Source organism: Solanum stenotomum, chromosome 5, assembly GCF_019186545.1.
Source record: "Solanum stenotomum isolate F172 chromosome 5, ASM1918654v1, whole genome shotgun sequence".
Classification (NCBI taxonomy): domain Eukaryota; kingdom Viridiplantae; phylum Streptophyta; class Magnoliopsida; order Solanales; family Solanaceae; genus Solanum; species Solanum stenotomum.
The window spans coordinates 58344328-58357993 of record NC_064286.1 but is presented as its reverse complement, the minus strand read 5'-3'; the positions used below and the strand labels follow the sequence as shown (position 1 = coordinate 58357993).

Genomic DNA, 13666 nt, shown 5'->3' with positions numbered 1-13666 from the left:
GGGGGGGGGGGGGGGGAGTAGACTTTTATTTGGTTGACTATTCTTCAAGATTACAACTTGTAGAGAGTCGTTTGGTATGGTATAAGGCATTATAATTTTAGACATAAAATATAAGATTATTTTATCTTGCTTTTGATTGAAGGTGTTGGAGTGGGAATTTTAATATTATAAAATGTTGCATATTAACATTGCCACGGCCACATTGACAATTTGAGCATTAGAGCATATTTTGTGTGCAAGTAACCCAAATAATATGATGTAATGTATATTTATATTTAATTTGAGATTAATTTGTATCAACTGTTGTTGGCCTTCCCTAGAAAAACTTGCAAATTTTCCCCTTTAAAATACCTTTGAATATCAAATGATTCACATACAATAGTAAATTCCCCATTGATTATTATCTCAGCAAATCTTAATTGAAATACCTTACAGATGTGCCAGGGGTTGATTTGAGTAATGTTTGTAATTAAAACTCATTGTGGGTTTGTAATGTTATTTGGTGATTAAATAAAAAAGTTTAGTAACCCAAAAATGAATTAAGTTTTTTTTACAAAAAATATGTACAATTCAATACAAAATACTACATGTACCATATTTTCACATTATGTATAGTCCCCTTTTGTTTGCAATCGTGCTTATATATGCGGTATACAATATTATACCCACTATATAAATCTTAAATAAAAATATACAAATAGTGTATAAAAGCTTAGACTCGAACTCAAGGCTTCATGTCAATGAATTCAACAAGAGCAGTGTCCCAGGAAAAACTAATTAATTGCAAGAAGGGAAAAATCAGCTTGAATGTTTCATTGTCGATTCGGACTTCAAACTCCTGGAATGAAATACAACCAAATAGGAAACCCATTGTCTCAAAATAGATCATATTAAGTGAATTATTGAATAAAAAATTACAGTTTATATATAGTAAATTGAATTGTTCAAAATTCTAGAAAATTATTGTGACTTTTTTTTTCTTCAGATTTACCCTTTATTCAATAAAGGTCTTTAACCACTTACCATTCCTAAGAAAACTACTCTCTGGACACGCGCTGTAACATCCCGCTAATTGAAATAACTAGGAAGAAGTTAATAATTGTAAATAGCCATTTTTGGAAAGAATATAAAAATTTGGAAATTTGTTAAGTATGTTAAGTTGAGTTTTTGGTCAACTTCAACGACCATAACTACTAGCTCAAGATGAGTTAGGTGTGTTTCCAGATATCGTAGGAAATATCTTGGAATAATCTTTCCAACGCCGCCGAGTTTGTGCGATTCCGAGTTCGTATGAGTGAGTTATGCCTATTGGAATTTGGGTTGTTCAAATAAGGAAAGTCCAATCCAGATTTTGGAAGGGTATTATGGTCTTTTCCATACCCTATTATTTTATTCCGATTTTTGGAGTTTAATTAGGGTCAAATCAGAATTTGATCAGTTTAGTCCATTGGAAATTCACGCTAGGGCTTGGAGAAAAGATAAAAGAGGAGAAAGGAGAAGAAAAGCTCAAGATTTGCCAAAATCGTGCAATTTGGTCGTGGATTTCGCCAAGGATTTAATCCTACAAGGTATGTGAGACTTCCGTAGCGTTGCGTTAGTTCACCCACGTGCCAAACATGTTTAGTTTAGCGAAATTCTTTCTAAAAAGGTTGCAAGATTGATGTTCTTGATATGTATTCTTGAATTTGATGTCGTTCTTGAATTGGGTTGATATTAAGAAGTTCCTGAGATTTTTGCGTCGAATTATAGAGTTGTTTTGAGTTAGGTTCTTAGATACATTTGCTGGGTATCTGTATCTAAAAAGAATTCAGGAAAAAGAACCGAGTTTAGGTGAATTGGGGCTGGAAAACGAAGAAGGAAATTAGTCGGGCAAATTTGGGCACTAGCTCCGCGTCGCGGACCTGCTCCCCAGATTTGGGAAAAATCCTTTTGCGGAGCGGAACGGTCACGGACCGTTCTGCCTCAAAAAGTATTTTTGCGATCAAAAATTTAAATACATCTCCACATCGCGGATCAGCTTTCAGACAATGATTTCTTGATCTTTTGTCATGTTTAGCTATCTAAGAACACTTCTAAACATCATGAGATCTTTCCTATCATGAATCACAATCCTTGAATCCATAATTCAATTCAAGGAAAGTTAAGAGTCAAGTCAAGAATCAAGTCAAGAGAAGTTCATAAAGTTTTCAAAAGTCTTTTACAAATGTTTTTACTTTGTTTTAAGACTTAAGTTTGAGTTGAGTAAAGAGTAAAGATTGAAGTCATTTCTTCAAAAGAGTATATCGAGACTATGTATTCCCAAAAAGTAAATGTTTTCACATTTAAACAAGAAAGGAAACTGAGATTTCCAAAAGAGCCTTTGAGCTAGTTTTCAGCAAAGAGTAAAGAGTTGAGTTCATTTCTTCAAAGATTATACGGGAACTAAGTATTCCCAAGAGTTTAAAATGTTTTCACATTTGAATAAGAAAGGGAAACACTGATTTCCAAGAGAGATTTTAAGCAAAGTTTTGAGTAATTATCTCAAACCAAAGAAAGAGTTGTTTTTACAAACATATGAGCTAAGTATATTTTGGGAGTAGTATTGAGCACCGATATGAGGACGAGTTTGAGTTCAGATAATTCAACGTCTCCATAAACCATGTAGCCATCATGAGTAGTAAATGATCATACTTTTTAGACGACTTCTTAAGTGCTTTTTTGCATAGACTAGTGGATCAACTTAGTTAAGGTGTTCTATATGACGGCAAAGTATAGGACAGTTCTGGCAGCGTGGGCAAGGCGTTGTATCACCACTTAGACTCATAATGGTGATTGTCGGTTATAGAATCTCCCACAGAAACTATATTACTTTATTATACGAGTATAGTTGAGTTTGTTATTGCATTTCTTTAACGAACTAAGTTGCTTTCTATTGTTTTAAAAGCAATAACTTAACTCAATATAAAGCAATAAAACATAGGCAATATACAGAAAGCAACTTAGTTCGTTAAAGAAATGTAATAACAAACTCAACTGTACTTGTATAATAAAGTAATATAGTTTCTGCGGGAGATTCTCTAACCAACAACCACCACTATGAGCCTAAGTGGTGATACAACGTCTTGCCCACGCTGCCAGAACTGTCTTATACTTTGCCGTCATATAGAACTGCTTAACTTAGTGGATCCACTAGCTTATGCTAAAAGTATCTTAAGGAGTTATCTAAAAAGTATGATCATTTACTACCCATGATGGCTACATGGTTTATGGAGGCTTGAGTTAATATGAACTCGCATCCCCATATCGGTGCTCAATACTACTCCCAAAATATACTTAGCTCATGTGTTTGTAAAAACAAAACTCTTTCTTTTGTTTGAGATAAACACTCAAAACTTAGCTTAAAAGCTCTCTTGGAATCGATGTTCCCTTTCTTTCTCAAATATGAAAACATTTTTAAACTTCTTGGGAATACTTAGTTCCCATATACTTCTTTGAAGAAATGAACTTCAAATCTTTACTCTTCACTTAGCTTGAACTTATGTCTTAAAACAAACTTAAAATGTTTGTGAAAGACTTCTAAAAACTTTTAAGAACTTCTCTTGACTTAACTCTTAACTTCTTGACTTGACTCTTAACTGTCCTTGAATTGAACTATGGACTCAAGGATTGTGATTTGTGATAGGAAAGATCTCATGATGTTTAGGATTATTTTTAGATAGCTAAACATGAGAAAAAATCAAAAATCAAAATTTGAGGGTGGGTCCACGATGCGGAGGGATATTTAATTTTTGGTCGCGAAAATACGTTTTCAGGCAGAACGGTCCGTGACCGCTCCGCTCAATAAGTTTTCCCAAAATTGAGGAGTGAGTCCACGACACGGAGACACTATCAAATTTCGACCTACAAAATTTTCATCTTCGTTTTCCAGCCCCAATTCGTCCAAACTCGGTTCTTTTTCCGAAATTCTTTTTAGATACAGATACCCATCAAATGTACCTAAGAACCTAACTTAAAATGACTCTATAATTCGACGTAACGATCTCAAAAACTTCTCAATATCGGCCCAATTCAAGAAGGACATCAAAATCAAGAATAGATATCAAGAACATCAACTTGCAATCTCTTTTAGGACGAATCCACGCTAAAACATAGTACGACATATTTCTGCTAAATGCCTATTCTTCCTCTCTGCAATGCCATTTTGCTGCGGCGTGTAGGCACAAGTATATGGATGGTGAATTCTGCATTCCCTTAGGTATTGAGAGAACTCAACTGAGTTGTATTCCTCTCTGTTATCTGTTCTTAAACAATAGATTTTCTTGCTGACTTCTCCCTCAACACTTTCCCTAAACTCTTTAAACTTAGAAAAAGAATCTGATTTTTCTTTCATAAAGAAAATCCAAACATAACGAGAGAAATCATCAATAAAGGTCAACATATACTTCATTACACCAATTGATGATTGCTTTATCGGTCTAAAAACATCCGAATGAACTAATTGTAGTGGTTCATCGGCTTTAAATTTGGATTCTTCAAATGGCAACTGGTTAGCTTTACCATACTGGCATCATTCTCAAACAACGTCTGTTTTTACTTCAAGCTGGGGAAGACCCTTGATCATTGACTGTTTCATCATCACAGTTAGCTTGGAATAACTCACGTGAGCTAATCTCATGTGCCACAAATCTGCAATCTCATTATTTTTTGTCTTTTTTACGTATGCAGACTCTGCAGACATCACATACACTGATTCTAATCTCCTCCCTTTCATAATTGGATTTTCTAGGTTCTTGAGATCCTGATATATCCTCACATCATCAGGACCAAATAGAACGTAATTTTCACATGTTGTTAATTGTGACACCGAAAGCAAGTTTTTCTTCATACCGGGAACGTGATAGACATTTTAAAGTGACATCTGGTTGGTCCCATGCTGAAAAGAAACTGTCGTCTTACCAATATGAGCTATCGGTAATCTTGAATCGTTGGCTGTCACCACAACCCGACTACCCTTGTACACTGACGGGTTCTGCAACTTTTGCTTATCACCTGTCATATGATTTGCACAACCCGAATCAACGATCCAGTCATTCTCATGATCAATTGATATAGATATTGTCGTTGTAAGTGCTAAATCCTCCTCTTCAATAGCAAAAAAGGCTTAGCATCCCAAACATCTTCACTATTCCATATGACCCTTTTTTCGACAATTGTAACACTTCCCTTCAAATATTTTATCGTTCTTTTGATTGTTTGGAACTCCCTTTGAGCGAAAATTTTCATCTCTCTGAAAACTTTTCTTCTTAGACCCATTAGCAGATTGATGCTTGATGTTCCTACTTTTGTTAGTGAAGAGGGCTTCTTCCTCATTCTTCACCGAGAGTCCTGCCATGGCTTCTTGACCAGCTAGCAGATTTTCAAATTCAACAGGTGATAGTTGTGTTGGCCATCCCTGTACAGCAGTAACAAATCCTCTGAATTTAGGTCTTAAACCATAAATAATAATTCACTTTACCCTGGTTTCTCTAATTAGCGCTGTAGGATCCAAATCTGAAATTTCACGGCATATATTTTTGACTCTATGGAAGTATTGGGCAATCATTAAATCACGTTGATTAGACGATAACAACTCGTTCTCCAAGAGTTGCAGCCTTGCATCATTCTTCTTTGAGAAAAGTGCAGCAAGTATGTCCCATGCTTCTTTTGGTGATTTAGCATGACGAACATGCTCCAAACACATCCTCATCGATTGTTGTTTTCAGCGCAAACATTGCTTTGCCTGCTTTTATCTTCCACTTATGTAACGTTTCATTTGCTTCATCTGCCTCCAATTGTGCAACTTCGCTTCCGTTGACAACTTTCCAGAGATCTTGACATTGCATATAGGACATTATACATGTTTCCCATGTATTATAATTCTGATTATTGAGCTTTTTGATTCCGCCAACTACTTGAAGGTCATTCATTATGCTGGCTCTGATACCAAATGATGAACCAAATTGAATAAGAAGCTCAATAATCAAAAGACAAATAACAGAGAAGAAGAAAGAGAAGAGAAAACAATGAAACTATTTTGCAGAAAAGGAGTTGCAGATTTTTTATTTAATACGTTTAGTGGACTAATATAGGCTTACAGAAATTTGTGGAATCATAATCCCACTAAACTACTTGCCCTAAACTCTAGGAAAACAAATCTGCACTAACTACAACTAGGAAAATATCAGGAACTAATTAACTAACAAAGTGACAACTAACAGGTAGAAAATAGCTACTGCTAGACTTAGTCAAACTAAAGAAAATATGATGATGTTGTACAACTTTAACAATAACAACATCAACGTTGTAGCCCTTAAAGATGTCATGGCATACAAGTCGAACTTTTTGAACACGGATGTCAAAAACACGAACACCAATTAGAAGTTGTTGGTAAATGGACAAACATTGGCATCGACCATAAATGCGAGTTATGAATGGGTCTCCAACATATTCAGTTGCAGAATTATGTATATCTACATATATAGATATTAAATTATGAACGTATAAAATTCAAATTCTAAATTTGTTTTACCTGGCCAAACAATCTGGTTCACATGAAGTCTCTCGGGGGCAAGTGTTGACTGTTATACCCCATTTTAACTCGAGGTCAAAACGTGTACAACATATTGGTGATTTCCAAATTATTAACTAACTTAAGAAGTCACCACCTAATTATTACGGTGAATTAGGACACCTAAATATTTAACTAAGTAATACTAAAATTGACTTCAATTAAGATCTACTAACTTAAAAAGATTCTAGGTAAGGGTTCTAGCTATCCTAAAGGGAAGGGGTAATGCATCCTTTAAAATCTGTTAAAAATAATTAACCGGCCAAACTTAGGTTAATTAATCTTAGAAGAAAGATAGAAATGCTAAAGATTAAGTAATTGAGTAACCGAATTGAAAAACCAATTATTTTTTTTTAAAGTTTTTTTTGCAATTGTATTAGAACGAAAAAAGAGAAAAAAATTTAGATCAATTTAGACAAGTTCATGGCTAAAAAGGGTAATTAAAAAAAGACAGCTCATTAATTGACAAAGTGCTTCCTTTAGAAAAAGTTTTTTATTTTAAAAAACATAGGGGTTTAGAACTTTTTTTGTTTTGAAATGCACTACCAAGTTTTAACAAAACTTAATAAATTAGTGAGTTTAAAATGGTGCAAAAAAGAAGTGTGTTTAAAAAAGAGTTTGACAAATGAAGTTTATAAAAACTAAAGTAACTATAAAGGTTGTTTCTAACTAAAGGTACCCAAACCCAAACATCTATATTAAGTCAACTATTATGAATCCAAACTAGAAATATCTAAATCACGCAAGCAAGTATAAAATGAAAGAAAACACATAACAAATAATGCAAAATGTAAGTAGCTATAGGTGACTCCAAGATAGGACCACTTGTTTTGCTTGCCATTCGAAATAGTAAAAAATGTAGTGAAGACTCCATGTGCGGGTATGAGGATAACGTCAAATCTATAAGACTTGAAATTTGCTAGTCTTGAATCAAGACTCAATTTTGCTATTGCAGGGCAGCGAACAGAGGCTTGCGGTCTCCGAATCACACTCAAACATGACTACGCTTAAATTCAAGATTTTCGCAAAGAGAGTCGAATACTTAAAGCTTTTAACAAATGAAACTAATGCAAAGAAAAAACTAAAGTTTCAAGGAGAAGAAGTCGTTCGCGTGTGCAGGGGTGAAGAAAAGTTTCATTTAAAAATGAATGAAAAGGGTGTTATGGAGGACCGAAAGCTCTCCCAAAATGAATGTTAAGGCTGCTTATTTATAGGAGTAGAAACTAAGGTTTTCAAGGTTCATTGGGCTGGATTTTAACAATAGGTAACCGTTTGAAATTCAAACAAAAATCTGCCAAAAGAGTGATTCTCCATCAGAGATTTCAGAAGTCTTTGGCCTTTTCTCTTGACCAAATTAAAGAAGAGAGATGAGAAATGAAGAAAGCTAAAGGAGTTATCGAGGCTTGCATAGAATTAGAGTGGATGGTCTCTGTCATTCTTAAAGATCGCTGGAGTTTTTGTTGGAAAAGGAAACTATCGCTAGAAGGGAAAGGAGATGATACTGCTAGTTGAGATATATGGCTTAGGGCTTGTATTAAGTTTGGGTTGAAAATTGGAATGGACTAGGGATGAATGTTGTGGCGAAATTGGGCTGGAAGAATGGTTGTAGACTTTTTGGGCTTTAGCTAAATTTTTTTGGGTCGTTTCACTTCTTATTTTACATTATTTTGGGCTTCTAACTTAATAACTAATACAACATATATTATAAGATGACAATTACTAGTTTATAAAAGAAAAATATATCATGACTTTACGCTAATAGAAAATATAGATACAAAAAAATGGATTTAAACTTAATTTAATAAATACGAAATTTGAAATAAAATGACGACAATCGACTATTAAGAAAAGAGGTGTAAAAGTGATAATAATCATATCGATAATAAAACCTATAATTTTAGTAGATAAATAGGCATAATAGTAAAAATAGTTGTGAAAAAAGATAATTTGATATGTTATCAAATTAGAAGCACGAAAATAATAAATTAGAAGAAAGAAGAGTCAAAATTGGGTGTCAACAACTTGTCCCTCTTTGACCAGAGACGATGTAAGAATTTTTGGGCAAAGAAGTTGACGTAATAGCCAATTTTGTCCCGACCAACAAATAAGACCTTGGAAGATAAAAGACAAGTTCAGCATTGGATAACTTATGAGGTAGAGGATTTTGAGAACAAGGTAGTCGCAGGCTTACAAAAGTTGCCCCAGTATTGAATTATGATGTTATTGGGTATTGTGATCTAGGAGAGTATTTGAGAATGGAGTCGAGCCGAGTTCGAGGTAGACATTTGACCTTTGTTGGAAAGCTAAACTTTCTCAACAAATTGCCCCAGTTCACTGCTTAGATAAAGTTCCACGTTGCATAGTGTCTCTTGTTGTTGCATATGGACTGTGCTTTCTGCCAAACCCTTGATAAAATTGTTAGGAAATAATATAAAGCTAGAAATATAAATAAATATCTTATGACAAGTGTCATAAGAAAGATGAGTCCTTTCGAAATCAATATTCCAAATGCAATTAATCGGATATATTGTATTTTATTTAATTTGCTTCAAATCATACGCCTGCAAAATCTCGTTAGTAAAGAGGCATATTTATGTAACTTGATTTTTCAATAAATTTAAAATGCTTGCAGTACATGATAAAAATAATTAGGACATTGCGTAATATCCCCTTAGAGACCAATAAGCTTCTTAAGAAATTTAAAAGATATCATGTATCACTCATATGTATAAAATAAATAATTAATGCATTGCGAGATGTCTCATTAGAGACAAATAAGCTTTTCAAGAAATTTAAAAGATAGCATGCAGTGCATATATAAAAAATAAATATATAAATAAAGCATTGCGAGATGTCTCGTTAGAGACAGTGTGAGATTAAAATGTCTTGTTGGAGGGCAGACTAACCCAGCATGTCCTATTTGAGGGCGATGGACCCGATATCTTCTATTTTAGGGCGGAAGGACCCAATGTATCCTATTTTAGGGTGGACGAACCCAATGCATCCTATTTTAGGGTGAACGAACCCAATGTATCCTATTAGAGGGTGGAAGAACCCAATACATTCCTATTTGAGGGTGAAACGACCCAATGTATCATATTTTAGGGTGGACGAACCCAATGCATCCTATTTTAGGGTGGAAGGACCCAATGTATCCTATTAGAGGGTGGAAGAGCCCGATATGTCCTATTTTGGGGTGGACTAACCCAATGTGATGCAAACTTACAAATATGAATTTTGTGCAATGCAATGAGCTTGATGCGGTTTCTTTGCGGTAGCGAGCAATCATAATCTAGTATAAAGAGCTCGTTGCAGTGCCTTTGCAGTATTGAATATTTAAAATGCAGTGCCTGGTGCAATACTTCACAATAATGCATATGATGCTCATGACTTAGGAGAACTCCAATGAAAATTTGCAGCTTGTAAATTAAATATGAATTTTGTGCAATTCAATGAGCTTGGTGCGATTTCTTTGCGGTAGCGAGCAATCATAACCTAGTATGAAAAGCCTGTTGTAGTGCCTTTGCAATATTGAATATTTAAAATGCGATGCCTGGTGCAATACTTCGCAATAGTGCATATGGTGTCCATAACTTAGGAGCTTCAACTCCGATGAAAATCTGTTGCTTGTAAATACTGCACTCAGAGAAAAATTATGAATTTAAAATTTGATTCTTGTTGATGTTGCACCATCTGAATCTTGCAAGTTTGACTTGATGTTGAGCTTTGTGGAGCTATCGTTCAAGAATAACTAAAAATCAACGTCTGCATTACTCAAAGAAAATTTATTAGTATAAAAGAAAATGGTTGTCTTGCATTGAACTATGAATTTTTGGCTATGAATCTACATTTCTTGTTGCTATGGCATTGAAGCAATTTGATGGCGAATATGGCTTGTGATCTCAACTTTTGCCCTTTTTGAATAATTATAGGTCATCTGCAAAATTGTCCCAGTCTTTGATCTTGGGGAGAATGGAATTTTTATTATATTGAGACCGAACCCAAAATAGGCGCCTACGTATCCTACTACTAGCAAGAATCAGGTCACACGTAGTTAATAAAAAAAAAGTCTAGAAAGTATTGCAAATGGGTAGATATTTCTTAAAAAGGAAAAGCTTCAAAGATAATGTTTTTGTTAGTCTTCTTGATTGGTTGCATACTTTCTTTTCAAATGCCTTGGTGCCAATTTTGATAGATCACCCTTAACAACAAATGTGCCCGTGTTTGCGATATTGTCATTGTTGTTTGAAGGATCTATTTGTAGCTTTATCTTGCCACTTTCAATCATGCTTTGAATCTTGAATTTTAGGGCAGGACAATTTTCAGTAACATGTCCTTGAATGTTGGAATGGTAAGCACAATTCTTGGATGGATCAAAGTGCTTAGGCATATACTCAGGAATGAATCATTTTCTTGATTGCAGAAGTTCATTTGTTCTCAATCTCTTAAAAATAACTGCATATGGCTCATCCAAAGGAGTGAAGGAGAAAGATTTCACCTTTTTCTGTGGCCACGAGCTAGATTGTGCTTGGGAAAACTGTTGTTTGCAAGGATGCTGGTGACGCGCATTGCAATAGTTGAAAGTAGCATGAGATTGAAAAAATTGATCACTTGGATAGTGTTGCGGTTGTTGCATAGTCATGAAAATTTAGTTGTTTTCGCTCATTTTGCTTTGCAGATTTACTGGTATTTTCGCTTGGAAGTTTTGTTGGACAACTTTTGTTACTGAGTTGCTTACAATTCTTCCTTCTAGAATACCATTTTCAATCTCTTTGCCAACCTTGATCAAATCAGAGAAGTTGTGTGCACAAGTTCCAAGCAGCTTTTCATAATATAACCCTTCTTGAACATGGATGAAGGTTGAGATCAACTCCTCTTCGGACAGTGAAGGAAGTATTTTTGACGCCTCTAACCTCCATCGTATGGCATATTCTTGAAAAGATTCATGCGGCAACTTCTTCACGTTGAGCAAATCAGCTATATGCAAATCATCTCCATTATTGAACTCATATTGCTTTACAAAGTCGCGAGTCATATCTTCCCATGTATGCCATTTGCTAAAGTCTTGCTTAGTATACCAAGAAAGTGTCAATCCTGATAAACTTTGAATGAATAATCTCATTCGTATGGCTTCAACATGTCCAATACCAACTAATCTGTTGCAATAGTCCTTTAAGTAAGCGATGAGATTTTCTTTCCCATTGAAAGTATTGAACTTAGGTACTGCGTACCCTAGCGGAAGTTCAACATTTGGATGCACACATAAATTCTCATACTTCAAACTCTGACAATTCCTTGAGCGCAACTCTTCATCAAAATTTTTTCTCAGATTGTGGAGCACTTTTCCCAAATCTTCATGGCAAATCGACTGAATATCCTTCTCACGTCTAGAATAAAAGTGAGTTGCCAATTGGTCATGCTTTTTTTCATTTAAAGGAAATACAATTGCGGGAGGATAGATATTTGGATTCATGGTGACTTGAAAGTTATTGGGATTGATAGTGTATACTGTTGGGATTGTCTATGTAGAAGCTGGGCGAGGAGATATGGTTAAACAAATGTTCTGAGTTGAACTGGAAGCTTTAGTAGTGGTAGGAAGAAGCCTAAAGGTATTTTCCAAATTGACCGAATTGTTTCTTCGAACCACATTCTTCTCACAATCATCCTTTTGTGCTTGCACAAGTCCCATGTCGTTGTTGAATGCTTTCAATTTGTCCACCATTATAGCTTCGTCCTTAATGCAGATTCGCCGCCAAAACAATGTTCAATGCTAGGCAACCTCTAAAGAAGAAACAAAACTATAAAAATAAAAATAAATTTTAGTGCATGAGAATATATGAATAAATGCAAAAATAATGAAATATTAGATAAAATAGATTATGCTAGTGATTTAAAAAAATAAGAATTTTGGGCTTGAGGCAAAGATTTAAGTCTAAAACAAGGGGACGAGAATGAGGTATTAGCTAGCAGGCTCTAACGCTGAAAACGGGAGCAATGAAAATTTGATTTGGAGAAAGGTTGACTCATGTCGAGCATCAAATTCTGACTTTCACTTGATCATTAACCTTTGCAAATTTTGGCGTGCTTCCAAAAATTATCTCGATTGCATGCCACAATTATGCCCCAGCTTCATTCTCCTTCTCAGAGGAATACTAAAATTTTATAATAAACCGATCGAGCCTTATATAGGTTGTCTACGTATCCACCAAGGAAATGAGGTCGAACGTAGTTCCAATTACATGCAAAAGAATATTAAATTTTTTAATTAAATATGACCAAGTCCCTACGTGGGCTGCCTATGTATCCACCAAGGAAATCAGGTCAAGCTTAGTTCGCCTTACATAAAAGGAATTTAAAACATACAATTAAATGATCACTTAAGCTCACACCCTTTAGATGCCCTATTAGGAGGCCCATATTGCTTAATAAAATCTTTGGCCATATCAACCCAAGAGAACCATTTCCTTGTGTCTTGGTTTGCATACCACATTAAGGCTGGCCCTGTAAGCGTCCTAACAAAAAGTATCATATTAAACTCATTGTCTTGCCCTATACTTACTAACTAATCAAGATATGCCTTCAAATGATTTTGGGGAAGACCTATCTTATCATACATTGGAATATCAACAAGGTTATAAGGAGTCTCGTTCTCATTTTCCTTCTCAACCAAATTTGTCCCAAGTTGTGGAGCAATCTCATTTTTGAAGGAAATTTGGTTAGACTTGGCATTAAAATGTCTTCGACCATTTTCTCCATATTTGCTAGTTTCACTTGAATCGTCTACAAATGCCTCATTTTGTGGAAGTGGATGCATGTCTGAAAAGTGCTGAGTATTACAATCAAAGTTGGGATATATAGTTGCACGAATAGGAGAGTATCCCTCTAGATCTTCATCGGAAGAGTCCCTAAGGCCGTAATCCAATGAATTTTCATAGGAAGAGTTCTTAAGATCGGCTATCATTTCCTTGATGCCATCAATTTCTTGTTCCATTTTTGCCACTTTTCCCTCAAGCTTAGCAATTTTATCCTGGTATGACTCGCCTTCTTCACAATTCAACTCATCTTCAACTAAGTCGATCA

General features: G+C 34.9%; 1 protein-coding gene across 2 annotated transcripts in view; it reads right to left on the bottom strand.

Annotated features, from left to right (window-relative positions):
- Positions 1-13666, bottom strand: part of LOC125864743 (acyl-coenzyme A oxidase 4, peroxisomal-like) — a 1153105-nt gene that overhangs the window by 770031 nt on the left and 369408 nt on the right. The gene's annotated exons all lie outside the window — the stretch shown is intronic.